General features: G+C 48.0%; 1 long non-coding RNA gene across 1 annotated transcript; it reads left to right on the top strand.

Annotated features, from left to right (window-relative positions):
- The first annotated feature begins 1082 nt into the window (after window positions 1-1082).
- Window positions 1083-8072, top strand: LOC140642754 (uncharacterized). Its single transcript, XR_012039159.1, has 2 exons — window positions 1083-1368; window positions 2923-8072. It is a non-coding gene; the product is annotated as an uncharacterized lncRNA (long non-coding RNA).
- Window positions 8073-8787: the final 715 nt, after the last annotated feature.

The raw sequence follows: 8787 nt of genomic DNA, 5'->3' as shown, positions 1-8787 counted from the left end.
AATGGGCCAGTTCCTAGCTGTCATGGGCTGCTTTTCTTTTTCTTTTTCTCACCATCTTTCTATTCCCACCTTGGATCTCTGTTATTGACATTAAGAGCCCTGGTAGAGAAAGCCCAATTGGCCAAGCTTAGGTCACACACCTGCATTCCTTGATTGTCCTGGATCTATGGGAGAGTATCAGGTATAAGCTGGGGTGACATTCAGCCAGGATACATCATGTGACATATTAAGTTCTTAAAATAGAGAAATACATCCCAGCTGGTTGGTAAGTAGGTGATGCCCCTCTCCTGGAATGCTCAGGAATACATACAATGCAGTTATTAAAGGGTTAAGGCCTGGGCACCTGGGTAACTCAGTGGTTGAGTGTCTGCCTTCAGTTAAGGGTGTGATCCAGTCCCGCATCAGGCTCCCTTTGAGAGGCCTGCTTCTCCTTTTGCCTGTGTCTCTGCCTCTTTCTCTCATGAATAAATAAATAAAATCTTAAAAAATATAAAAGGTTAAGGCCTGGCCCTTCTAATTAGGCTGATGTTCCTTCCTGCTCCACTGTTCAATATTTTGAATATAAACTTTGGGTGAAAGACAATCTTCAGGGTAGCATTTATTCCTCTACTATCACTGATCCTGAGATGGGAAAGGTAATCCCCAATAGAAAACCAGAATAAAAAAAAAAAAAAAAAAACAGAATACTTTGAGCAAAGAGGAAGGAATGCTGGGTGGTCAAATGAGAATACACATGTCCAATACAGTGCTCATTATTAAATGTTTGGTATTGGATGGACAGATGGACACATGGATGAAAATACCTAATAGGAAGAAAGAAATCATGCAGATGACAAGTTACATCACCCCATCACACATGGGGGGAATGTAATCTCTTCACTCTGGAGGACAGGATATCTAAAACAAATTCTTCTTCCTCTTAATTTCTTTTTGGCAGTTCCCCAATGCGGTTCTTGCCTGCACTGAGGGCATGTTAACCAGCTCTGGTGCTGGGTTCAGGAGCTGGACCTGAGGCTGTGGCTCCTTTGTGAGGTAGCCTCAGTGACAGGGGTACTATGAGGCAGGGGCTACCTCACCCCAAACGGGCTGAGTCAGGCATACCAGTCCTGCCCTCCAACTCAACTAACACCACCTGCTCACCTAAGCTTCATCATGTTGCTGCCACTGCTGGGAGCCTGTGTTGTGGTGGGGCCATTCCAGGGCCCTGAGTGGGAGCCTGTGCTGGGCCTGCTCTCTGAGGATCACAGCTGTAGGGACCCTCGGTGTTGTGGCAACCTGCTGGTGCTCTGCCTCTTTCTGATCTGGCAGGTCCAGCATTATTGGCAGCAGATCACCAGGACCCATCCCAGCATGAAGAAGGTCATCAAGGTGAGGGGATCCCACACACCTCCTTCCCTCAGCACCATGATGGTCTCATTCACTTATTACAAGGACCCTGTTCTAAGCCCTATGTACCAGAGATGAATCACATGGGGGAACTTAAGACTGGTCAGGGAAAGCATCACCAGGCCCCAGATCCATCTGTCACCCTGGTCTCTCTCCCTCACTCCACACATTCAATCCATCTACAAGTACTATGGGCTCTATTTGCAAACCATATCTCATCTGATCACTTCTCAAAACTTCATCACAGCCACCTCGGCAAAACCTTGCTCATATCTCACCTACACTGTAGCACTGCTTTCTGCCTGGTTCCTGTGGCCTCTCTCATCCAAGCACAGACAATATTCCACTTGGCTAACAGAATGACCTTCTTTCTTTCTCTTTCTTCTTTAAAATTTTAATCCAAGGATGATACACATACACAGATTATATGTGTATAGATCAATGAATTTTTACAAACTTAATACATCCATGTGCAGCACCCAGATTAAGAAATACCACTACTGCAGGCCAGAAGCTTGCAGTCAGAACTATGCTGATTCCTAATAACCTAGGCTAATTTTGCCTGTATGAAATCATATGGTAGGTATTCTTTTGCACCTGGCTTAACATTATACTTGTGAGCAAGAACTAACATTTAAAAATAGATCATAGCCCTTTGCCCTTCAAAATCCTGCAATGGCTCTTACCAATATATATTCCCTGTCAAACTCAGAATAAAATTCAAACTCCTAAGCATAAATCCAAGGCCCAGCATGATCTGTCCTACATTCCTCTCTGACCTCATCTCCTAGCACTCTTCATCACCTGTTCCATTCTTGGCATAGGGACTCCCTTTTTTTTTTTTTTTTTTTTTAAGATTTTATTTGTTTGTGAGATACACACAGAGAGAGGCAGAGACATAGGCAGAAGGAGCAGCAGGCTCCCTGACAGGAGCCCAATGTAGGTGGGACTTGATCCCAGGATCCCAAGATCATGACCTGAGCTGAAGGCAGATGCTCAACCACTGAGCCACCCAGATGCCCTGGCATAGGGACTCCTTAATGTTCTTATGCATGACCTTGTTCTGACCTCTGGGCCTTTGCACTAACATTTCCTCTGCCTTCAGTGCTCTTTCTTCAGATGTCACTTGGTTGCCTATTGTTTCATTCAGGTCTCCAGTCAAATGTCACCTCCTCTGAGAGGCTTCTGTGACCAGCCTGTCTAAAGGAGTTAACTAACTTCATACCCACTCTATTTTTATTTCCATCAGAACAATACCTAACATGTTGTATACTTGATTATTGTATCTTCCATATCTGGAAGATAGCTCCTGACAAGGACTTTGTCTTGGTTCATGCTGGTAACCCCAGCATCAAGAATAGTGCCTGGCCTGGAGTAAACTCTTTGTCTTTCTTGATTGAATGCCCTAAGGGAAGTGATTCCCTCTTTTCTGAGCCCTAGCATCCTCATCTGGATATTGGATTGTAATTCTAATCTGTGAGCATTAGATGAGACAATGTGTGACCAAGGATTTTGCTTCTCCATTCTTAACAACAGGTGCCACTGCAGAAGTGGGCAGTGCCCTCCACGAGACATGACACTTGTTTCAGGATGACCCGTGAATTCTTCAGCCTTAGTGATTTCAGTGGCCTGGATGCTCATGTCCAACAATGGGCACAAAAGAAGAGACATGAATACAGGAGGAGCCTCCAGGAATCATGGAACCAATACCTGCTCTCTTGGCAGCACCCACGTCAGGGTTCATCTTGGGATTTCTGCACCCCCTTTGAGCCTTTCTTTTGCACCACATCCTTTTCAAGCACCTGTATGCTCTCTCAGGACAGTTCTTGGGAAGCATGGCAGGTACCCTGGTGTCTCAGTGATGAGCAGACTCACCTGATTTGCAAGCCACTATCCTCACCCTTGGACAGGTACCAAAGGATGGAGCAGCTGCTGGTCCACTCCCAGGAAGAATTGATGCCACTGGAATCTGTTGTCAGCATGAGGTCTCACCTCAAACCTATGATTTTAGCCACCTCTCTCTCAAGCCTCCCTTCGTCTCAGAGGCTGCAGTTCTCCTCCAGAGACTTCTTGCCTGATCCTTCCAACCAACAAGTGGGAATGTCCACCTGGAAGTCCTGGGGCTGCTCACAAAAAACCTGGGTACCAGAGAGGGAGAACCACATGCTAGTCAGAGAGGCTCTAGAGTGGGGAAGCCAGACAGAGAGTAGTGGGGAAGATACTTGGGAGATTCAAGCAACTGTGGGGCAACTCCCAATGAACTTTGGGATGGAGGATGATGCAGAAACTAAGGTCCTGGAGTGGAGAAGCCAGAGACTAGTAATAAGTAAAACTGATGGAGATATCCTGACACTAGGGTCAAAGAACCAGGACCAGATGGGAATTGAGAATAGAGCCAAAATTCAGGAACTAGGAAATAGAAATGAGAGGGAGGCTGAAGGTGAGAATCCTGAAACCCAGGCACATATAGTAGAAAAACAGAAACAGTTAAGATGTAAAACTGATGCAGAGACTCAAACGCTAGAGTGGAGGAACCAGGATAAGAGTAGAAATGATGATGCTGTAGAGATCCAGGCATTTGAGAACAAGAAAGAGGCCAGAGAAGAGATTGAAGGAGAGACCCAGGCCCAAGGATTGGGGAAGCAGGACCAGACTGGAAGTGAGGATGGTGAGGAAAACCAGGTGCCCGGCTGGGGAAAACAAGACAAGATTAGAGATGATACTGGTATAGGAATTCAGGCACAGGAGTGGACAAACAAGGTCCATGTTGGAGGTGAGAATTATATGCAAACCCAGGTATCTAGGAGGGAGAACCTGGCAGAAGTAAAACAAGAGGAAAGTGTGGAGCCCCAGGCCCTGGGGTGGGAAAAACAGGAATGCATTGGAAGTGAGAATGTTATAGGGATCCTGACCCCAGGGTGGGGAAAGCAGGATCAGGGTGGAAGTGAGAAAGCTGGGAGGATCCAAGCATCTAGGGAAGAGATCTGGAAACAACTAAGACATGAACTTTTAGTGGGTTGGAGAAACCAAGGCCTGAGAAAGGGGGAGGTTACTGGGGAAACCCAGTTATCTAGAGGGAAGAACCTCAGGGAGATAAGACAGGAGGACTGGGTAGTGATCCATACAGCATGGTGGGGAGACGAGAGACCAGTAGCAAGTGAAATTGACAGAGAATGCAAGATATCATATTGGGAGAATCAGGTTCAGATTGGAGGCAAAATGGACAGAGAATGTGAGATATCACGTTGGGGGAATCAAGATCAGATTGGAGGCGAAATGGACCGGGAACGCGAGATACCATGTTGGGAGAATCAGGATCAGATTGGAGGCAAAATGGACAGAAAATGTGAGATACCATGTTGGGGGAATCAGGATCAGATTGGAGGCAAAATGGACAGAGAATGTGAGATATCACGTTGGGGGAATCAAGATCAGATTGGAGGCGAAATGGACTGGGAACGCGAGATACCATGCTGGGAGAATCAGGATCAGATTGGAGGCAAAATGGACAGAAAATGTAAGATACCATGTTGTGGGAATCAGGATCAGATTGGAGGCAAAATGGACAGAGAATGTGAGATATCACGTTGGGGGAATCAAGATCTGATTGGAGGCAAAATGGACCGGGAACGCGAGATATCATGTTGGGAGAATCAGGATCAGATTGGAGGCAAAATGGACAGAGAATGTGAGATACTATGTTGGGGGAATCAGGATCAGATTGGAGGCGAACTTAGAGCAGAAACTCAGGCACCTGAGAAAAGAGACCAGAGAAAAGGTGGTGATGAGGACGATACCAATACACTAGCTCCTGAGGAAGAGAGTCAGGGACAATTAAGATGTGAAACTCACATAGACACCCATCCACCAGAGAGGAGGAACCAGGAACAGTTTGAAGATGAGAATAGTATAGACATTCAGGCACTAGAAAAGAGAAATAGAAGGGTTAAAGATGAAGACGGTAAAGAGATCCAGGAACTTGGAGAAGAAAACCAGGGGCAGTTAAGCAGTAAACATAATGCCAAGATTCACACACCCATGTGGGAAAATCAGGAATACATTAGAGGCAAGGATGGTGCAAACACCCAGGCATCTGAGGCGGAAAATGGGGGAGAATTGACAAGTAAAATTGATGGACAAACTTATTCAGCAGAATGGAAGAAAGAGGGGCAGGTTGGAGATGAAAATGGTGCAGAAATTCAGGTTCCAGAGAAGACAAGTCAGAGAGAAGCTGGAGGTGAGGATGATACAGACGCCTGGGAACCTAGAGAAGAAAACCAGAGCCAGTTAAAAGGTGTTATTGATAGAAAGACCCATTTATCAGAGTGGAAGAACCAGGAGCAGCCAGGAGGTGAGAATAGAACAGAAATTCAGGCTGGAAGTGAGGATGCTGTAGAGAACCAGAGGTCTGAGAGAGATAACCAAGGACGGTTAGCTAGGGAAACTAGAGAGAGCCACTCACCAGGAAGGAGCAATGGGGAGCAGACTGGAGGAAAGAAGGAGGAAAATCAGACATTGGGGAAAAGAAGCCAGAGAGAGGCTGGAAGTGAGGATAATGGAAAGGTCCAGGGACTTAGGGGAGGGCCCCAGAGACTAATAACAACCAAAATTGATGAAACGAGCTGTTCATCAGAGTGGAAGAACCTGGAGCAGGTGGGAAGTGAGCATGGTGCAGAGACTGAAATACAAGGGAAGAGAAACCCAAGAGGGACCTCAGGTGGTGATGGTACAGAGACCCAGGCTCCAGGGGGAGATTACCAGGGACAGGTAAGAAGTAAAGTTGATGGAGAGATCCGGATACAAGGGCCAGGGAACCAGAACAAGGATGGAGATGAGGATGCTGCAGAAATCCGGGGTGTACGGAGCCAGAGAAAGTGCAGAGCTGAGGCGGCGGCGGGAGGTCCTCATATTCCAAGGGGAGGAAACGAAGAGCAGGTCAGAGAAAAAGATGCTGCTAAAGGTAGTCTCCTAGTTGACTCTTTGGAGGGTGAGGGGTCTCCAGCCATCACTGGCTCCGGGCATGAGGTCATGGCACAAGAACCACCAGACACCTCTGCTCTCTGTCCTGAGATGAAGCCTCTCCCCAGTTGGAGTCAACTCTCCCTGCAAGCCAGTGGGGAGGGAAAGCATTTGGTCAGCCAGAGCATGGCCTCTGCCAAGAAGCATAGAGCGGGGGTCAGTCTAGCCTTCCAGCAGGCCTCACCTGAACCCTGGAGAAGCCAAAAACAGGATAAAAGGGTGGTGGATCCAGGGAAGACTGCTGGCCTGACTCAGCAACTCCAGAACTTACAATCTGGAGAATTTCTGGCTGCACCCCTGGGCCTGCCCTCCGCCTGCTCCTCTGTCTTATGTGGCCGAGCCCCTCAAGCTGCCACAGCTCTAGCGGGTGCTCCCACTGTCCTCACTGTCCCGCCCAAGGGGCCAATCCTCAAAAAGAGTCAACAGCTCCTCCTGGAGTCCCTCATGCGATGGAAGATAGTACACCTGAAGTGGGGCTTCCCCCAGAGGATCCTGGAGTCCCATTTGCTCTTTAACTTGTTAGAACCGTGCCCACTACCCCTTGCTGGCGTGAGGCTCCCTGGATTATACACAGCCCATGAGCTCCAACAGCAGCAGGAAAGACATTTTGAGGCCCAGGGCTTCAGGCCAGGTCTTAAGTCAACTGAGAGATCCCAGAGAGTTCAGCTCCCAGAAAGAAAAAGCCCAAAACTTCCCACCCAGGACACAGCTCTGGAGAAATGTGGGTCACACCAGTGTAAGTCCATGGGCATTTCCATCCATTCTGAAAAGCCTGGGAGAGTCAGGCCACCAGGAGGCACTAGAGAACCACTAGATGTCCAGGAAGAGGTTCCTCCTAGAGCCAAGGCTGCTGCCGCTCCCAGGAGGAGCTCTAGGCCTGCAGCACAGTCTAGGAGCTGGTGTGGCCCAGAGCTGCCCAGTGAGAACAGCAGAGACAGGAAAATGGTCAGGCCAGGAGCCTCCCAGATGGTAGAGATGGCTCCCTGCAGAGGGAGGACCTCATACCCCAGGACGGGCCATGACCACTGGAGGAAGGAGCGCATATCCCAGGAGGCCCCTAAGCCCCCCAGTCTCAAATGTCAGTGGCCTACACATGGGAGAAGAGGAAGCCTGGAGGCTGCCAGGAGCAGCCAGGCTGGGCAACAGCCTTCCTCCTGTTTCACAAACACCTCCAGCTTCAAAGATAGTCTCCACTCTGCTGCAGCAAGGTTGAGTATGACCCTTCTAAACAAGGTATCCTGCTCCTCACACCTGGCCAAGCCTCGGCACTCAGCTCCCAACTTGAGCCTGAGGGATCCTGATCCTACCCTGCTTCCCAAATTGGGTGACCAACATACACGGGATGGCAGCAGTGGAGTCCATATTTCTCTGAAGAGAGACCTTCAGCCACCAGGTCACTACTGTGCCGAGGCCACTCTTCCTAAGACAGAGAGTTTCCGGGGTCAAGGGGAACCTGAGAACCTAAATGGAGCTCCACAGAATGCATCGATCCCCCAGAAGTTTGGTTTTGTGAAGCACTGGAGATGTTTTCTGCTCCAGCATGGCTTTAGAAAGTAGGCCACAGGCCCAAGGTCCTCAGAACACATAAGAGAAGGCACAAGAATGGTCTGCTCACCCTAAAAGCTTCTAATAAAATAGATTATTTGGGCCCAGTTGGGGTTCTCATATTTCTGGCATATATTTTCTGAGTGTCCCCTTTTGGAGGTTGAGATATTTTGTGGGTGGGGTAGAAGCTATTCTACGGTATTGAAGGTTTTGGGAATGTGGGTCAACCCAATGTCATCATCTCCTTAACATGTTCCTTTCCCTAGCCCCCCACAGTAGGTTTACTGAGGTTTCTATCATGGATCTGTCTTGCCCTGGTCCAAGATAATTCTGATTGAAGTAGGGATACTCAAACTGAGCCTCAGCTGCTTGTGAGGAGGGGTGGCGATCTGCACTTAGACACTGTCTTTTAGTCACAAGGAAAGGAACTGATCACGGGGCATCTTCCCACCTGGAACTCTGCTGCCCATGAACATACTTCATGGAAAAAGCATCCCTCCTACCACTTCTCAAGCACTGTCAACCATTATTACTTGTTGTCTTGCCTGTCCCACCAGGGAGACATCCTGGACCCAATTATTTGTTTTAATCAAGCCTGAAACTTTTGAGCCAAAAGACATTATGTCTTATGACATTCCCATAGGCAGCTTCAGCATGTGGAGGTAGATTCACAGAGTCCAGATCAGTGAGTGCTGGAATTGGGAATTTAATTCAGGTTTTCTCCCTCCCTCTCCTCCATCCTCCCTTCCTCCTTTCCTTTCTCCTTTCTTTTCTTCCCTTTTATTTAACTTTCCTATTAACTCATTGTAAAACCCATACATGCTCATCATAGAGAGT

Source organism: Canis lupus, chromosome 11 (assembly GCF_048164855.1).
Source record: "Canis lupus baileyi chromosome 11, mCanLup2.hap1, whole genome shotgun sequence".
In the NCBI taxonomy this organism is placed as follows: domain Eukaryota; kingdom Metazoa; phylum Chordata; class Mammalia; order Carnivora; family Canidae; genus Canis; species Canis lupus.
Note: the sequence above shows the minus strand (reverse complement) of the source record. Positions and strands in the feature narration are given on the sequence as shown.